At 39.2% G+C, this 19,738-nt stretch overlaps 1 protein-coding gene and 1 pseudogene across 2 annotated transcripts in view; both read left to right on the top strand.

Annotated features, from left to right (window-relative positions):
* The window catches only part of DLGAP1 (DLG associated protein 1), a 362,099-nt gene that overhangs the window by 237,594 nt on the left and 104,767 nt on the right, over positions 1-19,738 (top strand). The gene's annotated exons all lie outside the window — the stretch shown is intronic.
* LOC150002839 (microtubule-associated protein 1 light chain 3 beta pseudogene) lies at positions 5,601-5,974 on the top strand (annotated as a pseudogene).

The following is a 19,738-nucleotide window of genomic DNA, read 5'->3' as shown; positions in this document are numbered from 1 at the left end:
TCCATGGTGGTCACAGCCAGTCCTTGCAGCCAATCAGCCTGGGAGTAATCCCTCCCATTGACATACCAACAGCAATCTCGGCTCAACTACAACAGGAAGGTGTACACAGGCCACATACTGGGTGTACCTTGAATACCCGGCCTGAGTAATAGGGGAGGCTGTGCCATTGATTCTTTGAGGACACCTACTACATTAGGCCATTCTACAAAGCCTGGGAGATGTAGCAGCTCTAACTAATGCATAGAAACAAACATAGGAGGTTACAAAACGAGGAGACAAAGAAACATGTCTCAAATGAAAGAACAGAACAAAACTCCAGAAAAATAACTAAACAAAAAGGAGACAAGCAAGCTACTAGATACAGAGTTTAAAACACTGGTTATAAGGATGTTCAAGGAACTTAGTGAGAGACTCAACAGCATAAAGAAGATTCAGTCAGAAACTAAGGATACACTAATTAAAATAAAGAACAACTTACAGGGAATCAACAGTAGAGTGGATAAAGCCAAGAATCAAATCAATGATTTGGAATATAAGGAAGAAGAAAAAAAAAACCCAATCAGTACAGCAAAAAGAAAAAATAATCCATAAAATACAGATAGTGTAAGGATCCTATGGGACAACTTCAAACATACTAACATTCGTATCATGGATGGGCCAGAGAAAGAGGAGAGAGCAAGAAATTAGAAACCTATTTGAAAAAAATGACAAAAACTTTCCTAAATCAGTGAAATAAATAGACATACAAATCTAGGAAACACAGAGAGTCCCAAAGAAAATGAACCATAAGAGGCTCACACATCATAATTAAAATGCCAAAGGTTAAAGACAAAGAGGGAATCTTAAAAGCAACAAGAGAAAAGCAGTTAGTTACCTACAAGGGAGCCCCCATAAGACTGTAAGCTAATTTCTCAAAAAATCTTGGCAGGCTAGAAGAGATTAGCAAGAAATATTCAAAGCAAGGACCCACAACCAAGATTACTCTACCCAGCAAAGCTGTCATGTAGATTCCAAGGACAGATAAAGAGCTCCCCAGACAAGAAAAACTAAAAGAGTGAATTACCACCAAACCAGTATTATATAAAATGTTAAAGGGTCTCCTTTAAAAAGAAGAACAGAAATTAAACAATAAAATGGCAATAAATACATTATCAACAATTTAATCTAAAAAAAAAAACAAAATAAACAAGCAGAACAGAAACAGAATCATAGGTACAGAGAATGTTTTGATGATTGCCAGATGGGAGGGGGATAGGCAAAGAGGCACAAAAAGGTGAAGAGATTAAGTACAAATTGGCAGTTACAGAATAGTCATGAGGATGTCAAGTACAGCATAGGATATAAAGTAACCAAAGAACATATATGCTTGATGCATGGACATGGATGTGGACAATGGTGTGGGGATTGCCTGAGGGAGTGGGGGTTGCTGGGTGGATGGGGAAAAGGGGGAAAATTGGGACAAATATAATCGCATAATCAATAAAATATAATTTTAAAAAATATTTAAAGAGTCTATGAGACTTCAGTTAGCACAGATAAATAGGAGACAAACCCATAAGCAGATTAAGCATAAGGAAGAATCAATCAAATGGTGGGAAAGCCCGGGGTATGTTCAAATAAGAGCTATTTTGAACATACTTGAATTTGTCTGAAACATTTGATCCATGTAGTGATGGAAACATGGACCTCCCCAGACTATGGCAATTATTTACTATTTAGCTGGGAATTCTGGATTGAATCCCTGCAAAACCACTGGAGGTTTTTAAGTGTCTTTATATCTGCCCCAGAAATAAATAGGTAATGAGTAATATTAGAATAGATGAAAGTGTTAGTTGTCAAAAGGACAGAGAATTTTCTTGTTGAATTAGGGTCCGGGTTAAGTAAGACAACCCATGAAACCCACAGAGAACTTTCTCAGTTGGTAAAATAGAGGCATAGAGACCTACCAGAGTTCTCCAATGGCCTTATGGGAGAGTCAGTCCACAGAAGAGTTGATTAAGGTGTAAGAAAAAAGGATTGTGGTCAGAGAAGCACTTTCGTTCTTCAAGCACTTAGAGGTGGAGTTATTTTGAGAAATGCTGGTGCCTGATGTATGATGAGGCTGGTAGTTGAGGAATTGGACTAGAGATAAAGTTGAGGATATTTTGTGAGGCCATAAACATGAATGTTGAAATCTTAGAGGATGGAATGGAAAATTCAATGAAACAGGGGCTAAAGTCATGGCAGAAGATGAGGAATATCTTGGAAGTTAGAAGATATCAACAAAGAAAATGGTGTAAGTGGACTTATCCTCAAAATGAGGGAATATGTAGGATGGTGGTAATAGAAAAGTGATTGATAAATGGCATTGGGAATGAAAAGGTATGGTGATACACATGAAAACTCAAAACATGCATTGATTGCACTCAGGGAAATAAAGCCAGTGGTTGGGAATATGGGTAGGAAAGAGACTTTGCACTGGCCACCCTGCTGAATTTTGAAGTTCAAATCATGAAAATATGGTACTGTTACTGAACAGCAAGTGGGTTCCTGCTGCCTGCCACCGCCCTCTAGACAAAATTTCAGAGGCAAAGGTTTGATGATAAAGGAAAGGAGTCTTTATTCAAAACTACACAATTTTGGAATAACAGCTTTCTACATGCATTAGTCACTTAAGCTTATCACTTAAGGCTAAACACTTTAACTCTTTAGTTACAGCTTTAATCATTTAAACCTGTCAATTTAAGGCTAAACTCTGACCTGAGTTCTCCTATCATTCCCCTGTTCGTTTTTAATTATCTTATTTCTATACAGTTAGTTTAAAAACTTAACATAAAATACAAAAGCTACACAATTTTTAAAGAATGGCAGGCTTCTGCCTTAGAACCCATCCCCTGTAGAATAATCCTGCCAGCCTGATCCTAGGTTGCACCCAGAATTCCTTCTCCCATCCAAAATCCATCCAAATTACCATTCTTTGGGAAACACAGTCAGCTGCACCACCATCATCCAGGCATCCTTGAGGAAGAGAACCTGAGAGCTAGTCTCTGCCCTCTTTTTATTTTAAATCTTCTGGCCCATAATTCCATGCACTCTGAAGGCATTCAGCTTCTCAAGCAATCCCGCCCTAGACTGTTGACCATTGCCTTGGCAACCTCCTCCTGCAGCTCCATCCTACTCCTCCCCAATGATCTGATCAGATCTCTCTGTTATCAGTACCTTTTCTAATTAACAAATTAATGTATTATTCTGTGTATGCTCACCTGTGAGGAGAAGTGACCTCAAATTGGCAAGGGCTTCAAGGAAATGGAATTATCAAGGAAAAGTCTTTTTTTTTTTAAGACAGAGCTATGGAAGGAAGGAATTGCTCACAAGAAAAAGGATTCCCATAAGACTGGAGGTGGAAGTAAACAGGGCGAATGAGGCAGCTGGAGGGCATGACAGTGAACAAATATAACAGGAATGAAGGAAACAAGAAATTATGAACTAAATGTGAGTATCTTAGTAATAAAAAAATATTTGACTTATTAGCCCAAGTTTCCATTGAAATGCTAGTATTCTGGCCAAGCCCCTGCAAATTTGCCTTTCTGATATCAAATTTTGTCTGTTCATAAGTTGCAGCTCAAAAAGTCAGGAAAAGACAAGTGATATAATTGCTCTTTGCAATAAATTTTCTCACTAGAGTTCTTAGTGAAAACAAAAGTGCAGTAGACTCCTTTCACACAAATTTGTCCAATTTACTGGGCATTACATAACATGTACAGGACTCATTATTTTCCAACTCCTCCTTACTTTTGATCTTCCACTTATAGTCTTCTTTTGTAATCACATTCTTAAACATAGCCATAATATCTTCTATGGTTAATTGAGATTACCCTTGCCCTTATCTTACTATCTAAAACCAGTGTAAAATAAAGTATCTTGGATTTAATATGAGAAGGAAAACAGGTTAAAAATCAGGTTACTGTTTTTGAGATAGAGACTTTATGAGGAATATTAAAACCAATTATTCGTTGTATAATGTGCCTTTATAAAATTAAAACACACACACTCAGTGAGCAAGCTGGATGTTTATTGGGCTACTGACTTTTGCATCCAGTGGTATTGAATTTCAGCCTTTATTGTATTCTCACCATGTGAAAAGTACTGAAAGAAAAGCTGCAAAAGGAAGTAAAATGTGTGGAATTTAGAGTGTAGGAGACATTTTGCCTAGAGATGAAGAACTCAGACTCTGAGGTCAGAGAGCCCCAAGCTATAATCCAAACTTCCACCTGGACCTATGTAATCACACCATGTTAGTTAATCTCTCTGGGCCTTGGTTTTCTCATTGTCTGAGTCCATTCTGCCTGCTCTAACAAAATACCACAGACTGAGTGGCTATGAACAACAGAAATACATTTCTCACAGTTCTGGAGGTTAGGGGTCAGAGTGGCCACATGCCTAGGTTCTTTGTCTGCATGGCCCTGCTTCCTGGTTTATAAACAGCCTCACATGAAACTTCACATGGCAGGATGAGCAAGGGAGCTTTCTCAAGCCTCTGTTATAAGGGCACTAATCCCATTCATGAGGGCTCTTCACTCATAACCTTATCACCTCCTAACAGTTCCACCTCCTGAGACTATCACTTTAACATTAGGATTCCAACATGTGAGTGTTAGGGGGACAAAAACATTCAGACTATAACATTTTGCTTTAGTCAGATTGTAAAGATGAAATGAGATTATGCATATACAAGTTTCCTCAGTGCCTGGTACTTGATAGTGCTCAATAGTGGGGATGATAGTGAGGATGATAGTGGGGATGATAAGAGTGATAGACTTGGTGGAAATTATAAAAGTGATGGAAATAGTGGAAGTGGGAAAGGTGGAGGTGGTGGAAGTCATGTTCATAGGGTGGTAGAAGTAGCAGAGGCAAAAGTGGTAGAAATGGTGGTGGAGACAATGATGGACATGATTATGTTGGCGGTGATGATGGAGGAAGTGATAATGGAAGTGGCAATAGTGGATAGAGGTGGAGGTGGTAGAGGTAGAGTTGGTGGAGGTAGTTTTGGTGGTGGAGGTGCTGATAATGGAAGAGATGGTGATGGAAGAGGTGATGATGAAGGAGGTGGTGTTGAAGTGATGATGATGGAGGTAGTAAAGTGGTGCTGGTTTTAATTATAACAATCATCTTCCTCTTCATCATAACAGCAATTTGTGTACTAGCAATAGTTAATACAATAGTTTTTTAACTAGAATTGCTCTCTATCCTATCAACAAGGATTTTCTCTCAATTAATACTTCTAAAGAGCAATAGTATAAGATAACCAGTAGGAACAGTGCTCTAGTGGAATGCACAAATCACTAAGGGTAACAGAAATATAAATAATTAGAATATTGTGTACTACAGGCCATACAGAGATATGCAGAGTGTTAAAGGATGCAATAGAGGGATAGATTTGTGCCTAAACAGGATTGGGAAGACTTGATTGTAAAAGGCAGTAAGTTGAGCCAAGAAATTGTTCACACGGAAAATAGGAGAAGGGACAACAGAAGTTGCTGTTGCCACAGTCAGATACATGGCCACCTTAAAGTTGCCAAGACACTCTGCCTTGCCATCCCCTCCCAACCTCCCACGCTACCATGCCATAGGAGAAGATCTTCAAGTAGCACCATACCTTTGAACAAAAAGTAGAAGACGTCCAACTTATCCAAGAACAGCATCCAACCAAAATCCATGTGATAATAGAATGATACAAGGGTGAGAAGCATCTTCCTGTCCTCAATAAAACCAAGTTTCTTGTACCTGTTCACATCAACATTAGTGAACTCATCACAAGAATTAGAAGGCCCTTACAGCTCAATGCTAATCAAGCCTTCTTCTTGTTAGTGAATGGGCACAACATGGTGAGCGTCTCCACAACGATTTTGAAAGTGTATGAAAGTGAGAAGGATTCCTATATATGGTATATGCCTCTCAGGAGATATCTGAAATGAAACCGTCAGTGTATGACTAGAAAAAAATTCATCAGTTGTAACAAGTTTTAAATCCTTACCAGTGGGGGGAAAAAAGAGATGTTACCAACTGAGATCAACCAGCTCATCTAATCGCAGAGCATGAAGAGCAGTGTTTCTGCCTAGGAGTTTTATAAAATTGTTTTCATAATGCAAGCAGAAAAACTGAGCTCCAAATGAGCACATTCAACTTTGGAAAACTACGCTACTTACCCTAGGCAGCCTTGTTTTCGAATTTAGAGGTTTAACAATAATATACTTTGCATTCTAAGTTACCAATAACAAAACAGGGGCCGAGCTTCCAGGCAGAGAGGGTGGCACATGCAGTGGAGTGAAGGCACACGAGCGTTGGGTTGGCCAAGAGTCCATTTCGTGTTTTCTGTACGACGGCTCTAGTGGTGCTTAGTTGTCTTCAACTTCACTCGAAACAATTGTGTTAGATTGTAGAGTGACAGTTGATATATCAGCATGATTTAAAAAAACTTATCAAAATTGGTGAATTTTTGTGCATCCATTTTAAATTAAAGATGAAAGAAGATACGCAACATTTTCGGCGTATGTATTATGCTTTATTATTTCAAGACAGTAAAAACACAACTGAAGCACAAAGAAAGATGTGTGCAGTGTGTGGAGAAGGCGCTGTGACTGATCAAACGTGTCAAAAGTGGTTTGTGAAGTCTCTTGGTACTATTGACATTTTGGCCAAATAATCCTTTGCTGTGGGGCTGTCTTATGTATTGGCAGATGTTTAGCAGCACCCCTGGCCTTACCCACTAGAAGGCAATAGTGGAAAATAGTTGACATACTCAAAATATCCAAATCCATAGTTATTGGTGAAAATGAAAAATGTGTTTTTTTAATGGAAAGAAACTAAACAGACTTTTTAGCCAACCCAAAAGATGGTATGTGAAGGAAAGAGTGAAGCCAAGGAATAAGGTTCATGGAGGAAGTCATAAAAAAACAGGTTGGATCGAGACTAACATGGGCCTCAGACTTTCTTGTTTGGGAAGTAGGGAGCTATTAAAAGTTTTTAGGTAAGGAAGTCACTCTTGAGAATGAATTAAAGAGGAAAAAGGATGAAGACAGAAAGACCAGTTGTAATGTCACTGATAGCACCCAGATGAGAGGACATAAGGGCTTACCCAGGCATTAGCGACAGAGAACAGCTGTGAGAACCCACCTGGAAAATGGCAAGAAAATAGGAACTACAAGAGAAGAAGTTTGGAGAAAGTTCTCCCAGCTTCTCTGCATCTAACCTGCCCTAATGTGGGAGATGGGCTTGCCACACTATTGATAAGCAGCTGAAATTGAGCAAAGAATGCAGAACACCATGACTTCAAAAGGAATACAGAATAAGAACCAGTACTTAGCAGCCCGTGGTCTCTAAACATCTTAAACACTCCCTGATAATATCCAGTTCTCCTTAACTTTTAAGGGAGAGAAATGTAGAAGAAAAGTAGAAGTCAAATTTCTTCTAGTATGTGTCTTTCTAATCAGCAAATGGTGATCATGTTTCCCCATTTAGAAAATCTTCAGAAAAAAAATCAGGAATCTTTGTAACTGATTTTTAATATAAAAGAAACAGAATATTAACTTCCCAAAGCTCCTTTCTGGATGTTCTCTTTCTAATAATGCTTTTGTTTTTCCTGACCAGAAATGTCTTGTAAAAAGTCCTGAAGAGAAATGTAACATTAAATTCATAAATAACGTGAATTATGCAGGACTTTGCTGGCAATTGGAAGGATTTGGCTTCTACTTGGAGTGAAATAGGAGCCACTTCAGTATATTAGCAAATGGGTTACATGATCTTGATTTTTTTTTTTTTTTGAGAATTTTTATGAGTTTCTTTGAGCCAAACTGATGACATGCCAGGAAGCAAGATCTCAAATGCCACCCGTTATCTCAGTTTTTAAAGAATTATTCTTATTGTTCTGCTGGAAATAGAATGTATAGAAGAGTAAAAGCATCTATGATTATTTCCCTAAAAATAAATTGTAAAAAGTGGAAAATGTATTTACTTTTTTAAGAATGTATTTGCTTAGGTTCTCTTGCAAATTACACTCCCATCAGCAGTGCATAAGTATGTGTGGGAGAAAAGATTAGTTTAGAAAGTTAGCTCCTAGAGAGTTCAAGTTCAAAATCTGTTTTCTCCCTCTATGAAAATAACTTGCTCCATCTCAGACTTAAATAATCAACTTCCATGGCATGGTTATCATTTTTTATCAAGTCTAGCCATTAAACAGGAAAGCATGAATTGCCAACTTAAGACCATGCAAAATTAAGAATTTCTTTCCTTATTTATTAAGCACTTTTGAGTACTACTGTGTGCCAGGCACTGGTCTGCTCCTAAGGACACAGCAGTAACACTGACCCAAGCTCTGCCACAACTTCAAAAAGTAAATAATCTGAGGGCTTTTTTAAACCCTTATGCATATAATTGTTTACCATGGTTACAAGTGCTTTATACAAAGAGAAATCAGAGAGTTAGAATTTTAGGGCAACTGTGAAGTGTGTGGGCAGGGAAAATTTGTTGCCCCTACCTCAAAGAACTCTTGCTTGAGTTCCAGGTAAGGGAACATCAAAGGGCAAAGGCCAGAGGCAAGACTGAGAAGGAAAAGTTACTAAAAGAAGTCTAGAGTAGCTGGAACACAGAGATTGGTGCTGGGGAGAGAGAAGAGAAGGGTACAAGAGTGGTCTAAGCTAAAACAAGGACTAGTAAGGGTCCAGGTAACAACGTTATGTGCCATATGAAGGATTTCATAGGTTCTACAATGGGAGGCTATTAAATGGTTTCTTTCTCTTTCTTTCTTTCTTTTTTTTTCTTTTTTAAGAAGTTTAAACATGGTAGCAAGATTTTATTGAGGTAAATGGAAATTATACACCCTCAGGGATTTAGAGGGTGGACAGGCTCTAGCAGCAACTGCTCCAAAGCTTCTGTTATCCTCCAAATATTTCCTTGGTTCTCAGTAATGATCAAGGAGCCATTCAAACTATCCAATCCAACTTCCCGATCCTTCCCGGGCTTGAGTCGGGCCCTCCCATTTCGAGACATACTGGGGTTCTGGGCTCTCTATCCAATCCAATTACCTTTTCAGTTTTGTCGAGGCTAGGCTCTGCCCCCTTACACTTTTATTGCACATGTCTAAAAGTAGACACACCACCACCCCCACTCCATCCCCCTCACCCCCACCCTCCCCACCCCATCCCCCTCACTCCCACCCTCCCCACCTCCATGCCATCTTGACTTCTATTGCGCATGTCAAAAAGTTCTGTTAAACGGTTTCAATCAAGGTCAAGCAGCTTAAAGTTTTCAGATACTCTTTTTTTTTTTTAAGATATAATTGACATATTGTATTAGTTTCAGACATACGATATCGTCGGCAGCCGTCCGTCTCGAGAGACGATGGTGTAGCTTCTTAAGAGTCTATCTGCACCGCCGAGAATGGCTGTGCAGTCCGACTCGGGAGTGACACGGTATCTGTCTCCTCCCGTGTTGAATCGACATCTTGCGATGACGCTGGGGTGTCCTCTCCAGTGAAGCTGAAGCTACAGAGCCTGGGCAGGGTGATATGGAGGGTCTGCTGTTGCCCATGCAGCAGACCCCCCCTCTCTTCGCAGCTGAAGGGTCCAAGGGAAAGACGGAGTCAATACAGCTTGGTTTCAGGTGCGCCGCAGGAGTTGCCGGTGTTGACTACAACGTCAAACCGCCTTAGGGACTCCGGCTCCGGATTTTCTGTCGGGGTTTACTCCCTTAGCCTTTCCCCTGAAGAGGTATGCCGCAAGGCAGCGGAGGTTTTTTGGAGTCAGAGTTTTCCTTCTCTGATGTGCCCTGACTGGAAGATCGAACCAGCGACACTTAGCTCGCAGGCCGACGCTCAATCCACTGAGCCAAACCAGCCAGGGCTCATCATACGATATAATGATTTGATATTTGTATATATTGCAAAATGGTTACCAATATAAGTGTAGTTAACATCTGTCATCATGCATACGTGTTCTTAAAAAAGTAAACTAAAATAAAATTAATTGACCTTGGTCTTAATGTGCTTAGCTATGGAAAATTAAATGTTAAATGATTTATCGACCACCTTACTTATGTGACAGTTGTCAAATATTAATTTCAGGATATGCTTAATACAAGCATGAATAATCAGAATTGTTGTTTACATTTAGAGACATTGAAATGCAAATTACTTAGAAATTTCTCAAAAACATAATACAATGTTTATGCTTGATTGCACTTGTAGAAAACATACCCTTGCATTTTCAATTTAGACTTAGAAAATGACAGTCAACATTTTTGCAAATCATTTGCCAATGAAAACAAAAACCTCTAAGAAAAAATTGTTTCTGCTGAGTGGATATTGCATTCACATAAAAATTTAGCTGACAACTAACAAAAAAGAATTGAGGAGAGAAATGGGAGAAACAGCTGTCCAGGAAGTTATCAGCTGCCAGGTTTGCCTGGAATGCGCTGGAATGCCCAGAAAGTCAGAGTGTGCATTTAGCTCACTGATGGTCGTCTGCCCTTTGAAATCACATTAGAGAGACCAGTTCTAAGTCTCATCTTTTCTTTGTTTTTTTTTTTTTTTTTTTTTTGTTCTTCCACTTACATCTGCATTTATTTGTTGATTCTTTTTTTTTTTTCAGATTTAATGTGTTTTATTGATTAAAATATTACATTTGTGCCACTTTCCCTTCCCTCTGCTCCCCTCCACCCGGTGGCCCCCTCCCTCCAGTTGTCCCCCCCTTTTAGATTATGTCCATTAGTTGTGCATATCATCTTTTCTTGAAAAAGAATATATATTTCCAAACTCCCACAGAATGCATGATTTTGCACCATTGTTAGTGGTTATTTCACCATTTATCTCTCCATTCATCCACTTATTCCATTTTGTATAAGTCTGAGCATGGCTTTGTACATGTCTAAAATACCATTCCAAGCTAAACTTCAGAAGTCAGAAGTTAGTTAAAGTGATCTCACTTTAATCATCTGTCTCAACAGTAAAAAGATTAATCTTTCTTAATAATATCCACTTTTTATATCATCATATATGAAAGATCATAAAGATGCAGTGCCAAATAAGTAACATACATAGAAGGCTTGGAACCCTAAAATGGTATGAATTAAAGATTGTGATTGTGCACTATAGTGAGAGTTTATTTTTCTTTAACAAACATTTATCTAGCACTTGTATTTGTCAGCCATTGTTCAAAAACGCTCTATAAACATTCAAAGATGCTCTACAAATATTACCACATCAAATGTTATGGGGCATTCTATTTCTGATTTATGGTGGACTTATGTTTGTCATAACTTCTTAAACTGAGGATGTTCTGGTGCAAGGTGTCAAGTTAGTTCTGAGGATCTGAGAAGAGATTTAGCATAGTGGAGTCCAATATTTGACCAAAGCCATACAGAAACATGTTGGGGAGGAAAAACTTTTCCTCTATCGTCTTATGATCTTTTATTAAGATCCTGTAAATTAAACTGACAAAAGACAGGTTAGAAAGAGAAGACAGATTTTTATTTATGTATATGCACAAATACACAGAAAAATATGACTCAAGGAAGCAGTTAGAATTTGAGGCTTATGTACCATCTTCAAGAGGAAGGGAAAGAAGAGAAAGCACTTACAAATGACTTTTAGGAAAGAGAAATGGGCCCTTAGGAAAATAAATGAGAGATATAATAGTTTTATGAAAATATCTGTTTAAATGTGGTAACATTTCCTCTTTGTGGTGATGACTCAGTCTTCTCTGGTTGCAGAAAATCCTGGGGAATGCATTCATGACAACTGAGTTGTTTGTGATGTTCTGCTTTTAGGTAGATAAGGGAGTTCAGAAAAAAGTCTAGTCTCAAATGCCATCAGCTCAAAATAATTTTATGCCAAGGTGGCGTATTCTGGACCCCTTTGAAAGGAACCAGGGACAAAGAAGACTGCTCGGGGACTAGGAATGACCCCCATTCCTAGTGGCCACTCAGGCTCTAGGCTATCTCTAAGTGGGAGCTCTGCCCTGGAAAGGGACAAGGATGGACATTCTCAGACCCCAACATACTCCCAAAGGACCAGTCCTGCTGGCCTAGAAGTGTCAGTGATGTGCTTATTTCCAGTTATGCACTGAGGCCAACCAACCTCAGGGAAAACACCAGCACTGGGAATGCCCCACTACCTAGAACATTCCTTTTATTTGGGGGTTTTAACAATGTCTCATAGTACAAGTTTGACCAGGAGACTGACTCTTTTTTTCTTTTTTAATATGCTTTATTGATTAGGCTGTTACAGTTGTCCCAATTTCTTTTCCCTTTGTTCCCCTTCACCCAGTGAACCCCTCCCTCCAGTCCCCCCCCCCACATTTAGTCCATGTCCATTGGTTGTGCATATAGTTCTTCTCAACATCTTCCTGTCTACTCCACTCTCTCCTACTATGCTTCTTAATTCCTGTACCATCTCCCTCCCTTTCCCCCCTCTCCCTCCCCACTTACCTCCTCCCAAAATGTTCCCCATACCTATAATTCTTTTCCCACTCTCATTGCCTACTTAGTTTGCCTTTGTTTCGATTCCCTAGCTTCTGTCATTGGTTGTTGTGATACAGTTTTCATTTTAATGTTCATAGTTTTGATCCTCTTTCTCCTAAACAAGTAAGTCCCTTTAACATTTCATATAACAGTGATTTGGATCTGGGGAACTTCTTCAATTTTACTTTATCCTGGAAGAACTTTCTCTGCCCTTCTATTCTGAATGACAGCTTGGCTGGATAGAGTCATCATGGTTGTAGGTTTTTGCTTTTCATTACTTTGAATATTTCTTGCCAGTCCCTTCTTGCCTGCAGAGTTTCTTTTGAGAAATCAGCTGATAGTCTAACTGGGACCCTTTTGTACATAGTTCTCTTTTTCTCTCTTGCTGCTTTTAAGATTCTCTCTTTATCCTTAATTTTTGACATTTTGATTATAATGTGTCTTGGTGTGGTTATCCCTGGGTCCAGTTTTTTTGGAACTCTCTGTGCTTCCTGGACCTGTAAGTCTATTTCCTTCCCCAAGTCAGGGAAGTTCTGCTTCATTATTTTTTCACATAATTTTTCAATTTCTAGTTTTTCTTCTTCACCTTCTGGCAGCCCTATGATTTGATGTTGGCCTGCTTATAGCTGTCCCATAGGTTTCTGAGCTTCTCCTCATTTTCCTCACTTTTCCTTTCCTCTTTCTGCACTGGTTGACTGTTCCTTCCCTATGTTTCGATTTGTTGTTTTGATCCCCGGTTTCTTTCCCTCATTACTAGTTTTTTATGTGTTTTCATTCATTTCAGCAGGACTAGCCTTCATTCCTTCCCCATCTTGTTTAAGATCTGCTGTTAGGTCTGTAAGCATGTGTACAACCAAAGCTCTGAACTGTGCCTCAGAAAGATTTCCTATCTGCTGAGCCGTTAGATTAGATATTTGCGGGGAGTGAAAAAAAAAAAAGGTATTTGCTGTCTGGTCAGCTGCATCACCGGGATCTCTATCATGATCTGTGCCATCCTGACAGTTTTGTGTTTACCTTTGCTTCCTGGGCGGGGCAGTCACACCTCCTATACTATAGGAGACAGAGCCCCGTGCACTACCAGGCGACCCTTCTTACTACACTGTGGCACTTTGTGGGGGGGTGGGGGTCCAAGATGGATTCCTGCTGTTCACTCTCCACTGAGAGACCAGGAGTCTTCTCCTCTGTCCCCATGCCCTCCAGCCCTCACAGTCCGAGGTAATGGGGGTCTGCCTTCCCCGGCATTGGAATCATGAGCTGATGGGTCTGGTCTGTAGCTGGGGGTGCTCCCCAGGTGCTTCTCGCTTCCCCTTAAATACCGGTGTCTGTGCTTACCACTATCCTGCTGCTGTCGCCACAGCTGCAGCTGCCAGCACAGCTTGACCCTCTGCCCCGGCTTCGCCCCTCCTACCTGTCCGGACGAGCACCACTTGTTTATAATTTCATATGTTGGACTTCCATGTAGCTTTATTTTCTGGAATTTCTAGTTATTTCTCGTTTTGCAGTAGTTGTATTCATTCTTAGTTGTAGAGGGAGACAGAGCATGTCAGTCTAGGCCTCCATCTTGGCCGGAACTGGCTCTTTCAACAATACGGAATATTTTTAAATCTCTGTTAGTCTACCATAGTGGAAAATTTACATGGTTCTCCCCATCAACAAACATTTATAGAGCATTTACTAAGTGCCAGACAGTATATGCTATTTGTGGCATCGTCATTTTGATCATTGAGGAAACTGAGACACAGAAGAGTTTAGTGAATTTTTCAAGGTCAAATGGCTGGTCAGTAGCACAGTCAGTATTTGTACCTATTTATATTGACTCCAAAGTTCAAGCCCTTAACAACCATGAATTATGCCTTTACTATGCTAGCCTTCTTCCTTAAAATTTTTTTTATTTAAAGCATGACAAACAGCTTTAAGAAGCTTTTAGCCACAGTACTAATGTGCTGATAATATTAACTGCTTGACTCATCCTAATTCAATCAGTTCTTCAGATCTGGTCATTTTTTTCTGCCCCAAAATGATATCCAAAGCAGAATAACACTGTATGCATTATACATAGGTAAGTCTGACCCTTGATTCATAGTTTCAGTTTCTTTATAGTGTGCTCCTCAATACACATAACCTGTCTCAGATACCAGTGTCTCATTCTTATTGCCACTCAGCTCAGAGTTGATGGCCTCAATCAACATGCCACAATATCTTCAGTAAGAACATTCAGAAACTTTACTTACTTCTAGAAACATATGCTCAAAAGAAATTTATAATTTAATTGGTGATAATGAATGTACTCATGATCTCTCTAGAGTAGAGGTTCACTTGGGGAATAAACGAAAGTTAAAGTGTGAATCGTTTTCTAGATCCCTACATCATTAGAGCTAGATACATTCTAGGTTTAGGTTATTCTAACCATTCTCCACCATAATTTGACATGGTGCCTGACAATTTCAGGGGGCTTAAGAACCCTCTAAGTCCCATCCAAAGATCATATTCTCCTGTCTCCAATTTGGTTACTATAGTATTGACTTTCAGCAGCTGTTGATCAAGAAATGTACTTGATCATTTTGTGAACAGCACTGCTATATGCAACCAACAAACAACACGTTTTTATTGGACACACACTATCTACCATGCATTATGCTAGTCACATCAGACACAAAAAGAAATCAGGTGTAATCTCCACTTTCGAGTTTTCATCAGAGAAAGAAACATGAAGGCAGAGAAAAGCATGACAGTTAGGGTACCAAATGCCGAGGAGAGGTCAGGAAAGACTTTACAGCACAGGAGATATTTGAGTTTGTTCTTGGAAAATGGGTAGGTGTGTGGCAGCCTCTCACATGACCATTTGTAAATGGGCCAGTTGGAATCTGATCATTCCTTTTAAAAGCTACTTGAATATCTCAGGAGATTCCACTGAAGGTGGCGAAAGAAAGTCTTAATTTCAAATTTTCATTCCAGGTCTTGTCAAACCATGTCTGAATTTGAGGTTTCAAACTATATTCTTTGATCCCAGATAAGACAGAAGCTACATCAAGTTACACAGCTTGAGTGGCATTCTTGAGACTTGCTCTGTGATGGTGTAACAACAACACACAGACGCCAGGGGGCAATGCAATTTCACCAAAATCATAGGAAACACTCCAGGTCCCATTTTGACGAAGAGCATTTACAACATCCTAGTAGTAAAGGTGAAAGACAACCTTAATAAAAAGAGTTCTACTAAAGGGGAAAAGAGTTTAGAAATCCTTTTTTGAAAGCTTCCTGAATTGCTATCAAATTGCCTTTTAGCATTTGTGCACAGCTGAACATCTTGCAATATTTCTTGCACAAGAATTACTTTTCTTTTTTTCTTAGTACAATTGCCTGATGTTTCCAGTCCTCTGCCTAAAAAAAATGGTCATTCTAACCAATCCTCAGATAATCTGAATCATATTATTGGGACTCTGTTGTGGCCTCTGCCCAACCGCAGGCTCTCCTCCCTCTGTGCCCATTCAGCCAATCCAGCTGCACCTCTGGCTGGAGCTGTGGTTCCTTTTAAGGTAATTCCAGTCTGGGCTGTGTTTTGTTTCCTGCTCAAAGCGCCAGGTGTCTGCCCTCTCTTAACCCCCAAGGATGAGAGATCAAAGGTGTGCCTACATCTGCCTCCTGGCCAGCTCTTTAATCTGTCACTTGTTCAAATGGGACAAGTGCAGTATTGTGTACTTAGGCTGGGAGGATAAATCAGAGAAGTAGAAATGGGCATAGTCCCAGAGTATGCACACTCACTAAAATGATGCAAAATGTGTCTGTCTAAATAGTAGCCCTGCCATTTTGGAGTGTTTTTCATTAAAAAGAGCAGGTTTATTATGGGTAAATGGCGATTTTCCTTTCTCTAAATGGAACTCTACTGAACTCATTTAATGAAATATTGTACGTGAAACTATTCGGTGACTAGTGTTAAGTAGAACTACAGTGTAACAAGGCAAAGGAAAAACTTTTTAAGTTATAACATGGAAATTATAAGGACATTTATAGATACCTAAGCTTATTTCACTTACAACAAAAATGACAAACAAAAACCTTAAAGAAATAGAGCAGAAAATATTTAAGAAAGACTGTTTCCAATAGATCATCTATTTTCCACATCCACAGGACTAAATAAGTGGGGAAGTGCATTTTTTAAAACAGTAGAATACAAATTAGGTATGAAGAAAACAATTCTGAGGGCAGTGCATCTGAAGGGAACAGAATCCTTACCCAGACATCTGCACTCAACCCGGTCCTTCCTCTTTTGAATGAAGGGGTAAAGTAGAAAAAAGCCCTCAATCTAGTTAGAAATTATTCCTAAACTTAAATTTAGAATAATTTAAATAATCTGAGCACACACACCTTTCTTTGTTTTTGTTTGTTTTTGTTTTAATTCTTATTATTGATTTTAGAGAAAGAGATGAAGGGAGAGAGAAAGAAACATCAATTTGTTGTTCCGCTTATTAACACATTCACTGGTTAATTCTTGTAAATGCCCTGACCGGGGGATTGAACTCACAACCTTGGCATATTAGGATGGTCCAGTAACCAGCTGAGCTACCCAGCCAGAGCCACAACTTTCTTTAGCTGCTCAGGAATGCTTCCTGATTTTCACCAATGGGCACTGATTGTTTTTTTCTCTCTGCTCTCTTGTGCCCATACACGCGCAGAAGCAACCTTTCACTTCCTCTTCTCTGCAACAGGTTTACAAAAAGGAACTTCAGCAACTTCAGTTGTGCTGAGCAGCCTTCACAGACAATAGCAAGGCAGGAGCGGTGGCCTGGTGTCATGTCACACTGCCTTTCCCAGTTACAATAACTTTGAATCCAAACGCTGGCAGTATGTGAGAGAAGAACTGTGGCACAGTTATTAAAGGCTGTGGTAAAAAGAGAGCCCTTATAAGTTGCATCAAATATTTCATTCATCTGCTTAACAAATATGTACTCAGCACTTATTTTGTCCAGGCATACTGCTGGACTCTGGGAATTCAGTGATGATCAAAAAGTCCTACTCTTTGTTCACAGAGTTTACAATCTAGAGGTGGAGGCTGGCATTAATAAAATAATCACAGATAATTGCTCTGAAAGAAATAAATACAATTTTTCTGGAGGAGGGGGGACAAGTCTACTGTAACAAAGAAACTAATCTAAAGGGTCAGGGAGAACTTTCCTGAGAAAATCCTTATAAACTAAGAGCTGAAAGATCAAGAAGAATGAGGAGATATTAATGTTCATGTTGCTATTAATGTCATGCTAATATTCAGAGAACCAAAAGTGTACTATGGCTGGAGTAGAGGCCAGAGAAATTAGGCACATGTAACTTTCAGTTATCTGGCATTACATAACATATTACTCCAAAGTATAGGTCAGCAACTTAAAAACCACTACTTTATTATAACCTATGATCGTATGGGTCAAGAATTTCATCAGGGTTCAGCTGGGTGATTCTTCTGTTTCATATTTAGCTAGAGGCAGGACTGGTTGAGGTGGTCCAGGATGGCATTATTCACATGTCTGGCACCTTAGTTTCAGTGTTTGGGAGTATAGGCTCAGAAGAGACTATTGAACAGAGCACCTGTAAGTGGCACCTCCAGGATTGCAGCTTCCAGGAATAGTGTCCAAAAGATAGGAAATCTTAAGGTCTGGGTCCAGATACTAGCAGAGCATACTTCACCATATGGGTCAAAAGAGCCACAGAGCCCTCCCAGATCATAGAGAATGACAGACATGCCTTCTCTCCATTGGAACGATTTCAATTAATTTGTAGCCATTTTTACTCAGCTATGGTTCACCCTCTAATTTGTACACAAATTATTTAGATTCCTCTGTAAATCAAAATATACTCCTTCTAAAGCCCTCCAAAAATCTTATCTCTTTATGGCATGAAGTTTGAGATTCAGATTCTTACAATCTAAATAAAGTCCAAGTGTTGATGAAGTTCCTTTGATGTAGTTCTCTATTACAGTTTCTCTCAATATGAAAATTTGTGAACTAAAATGAAAAAGAATCTGCTCCATACACACCCAGCACATATTAATGATACAGAGATGAGATCGATGCAATGAGCACTCTCATTCAAAGAGTGGAAGAATGAGGGGCACATAGCAATTACTGGACCATAGAACTCTGAAATTCATGCATTGCCAGTTCCTTGACTGGAGAGCCTAGTCCCACTCTCCAGGAATGATTCTCTGCAGCTCTTGTCTCCACCCTCCAAACTCTTGGTTGTACCTTTAGAGTTCTCCTATTTGCATAATGTCTTAGTCAGCTCAAGCTGCTTTAACAAAATACCATACAGTAGGTGGCTTAAACAACAGATATTTATTTCTCCCAATTCTGAAAACTGGAAATTTAAGATCAGGGTGCCAGCATCATCGAGTTGTGCTGGGTACTTTCTTGTCTTGCTGAAAGCCAGCTTCTCACTGTGTGCTCATGTGGCCTTTTTTCAGTGCATACATGTAGAGAAAGCAATATCTTTCTCTTCCTCTTCTTATAAGGGCACTAATTTTATCATGGGGGTCCCACCTTCCTGACCTTATCAAGCTTCATTACATCCCAAAGGCCCTATCTCCAAATACCATCATATTGGGAATTAGTTAGGACCTCAACATTTAGGGGGAGGGGCACAATTCAGTCCATAGTACATAAGAAACGGTATTTGCAACTAAATGATCTTCTCAGCCTATTTCCTGGCTGTAGAAGGTTAGGGACTTAAAAGACTCTTTCATTTTCAATGACATCTGCTTATTTTTGTCCAAGCTGATAATGTATCCACTAATATACTTCTCTTGAAATCTTTGTGGGCTTTCTAGGAATCTTATTAGACTTCTCCATTTGACAAAACACGTATCCACAATTCTCCTCAACATAGATCTTTGTGGAACAGCGCCCTTAGGATTCTTAGAAGCCCTTTTGTCTTTTTACAAGCTTGTGAGGCACACTTAAATCTTTCTAAAATCATTAAAGGGTCTTACAGCCACACCCACAAGATGATTTTCACCCTGTCAATTTCTGAGAGAGAAATTTTCCTTTAAAAAAGCTAGGAATGTGAAACCTTTTTACTTTTTTCTTTATATTAACAAGTACTAGTTGTATATTTTGTCTAAATTTTGCTTGAAAAGTGAACAGTTCTTTTTTTTAAATTCATCTTTATATTTTATTATATGTGACTATTTAAAAAAACTATTTGACAGTTTAAACATTCTGCCTGGAAATCTCATGAAAATCTAAGAATTCATTAAGTA

The sequence above is a fragment of the Furipterus horrens genome, unplaced genomic scaffold, assembly GCF_987537825.1.
Source record: "Furipterus horrens unplaced genomic scaffold, mFurHor1.1.pri manual_scaffold_8, whole genome shotgun sequence".
Taxonomy (NCBI): domain Eukaryota; kingdom Metazoa; phylum Chordata; class Mammalia; order Chiroptera; family Furipteridae; genus Furipterus; species Furipterus horrens.
Note: the sequence above shows the minus strand (reverse complement) of the source record. Positions and strands in the feature narration are given on the sequence as shown.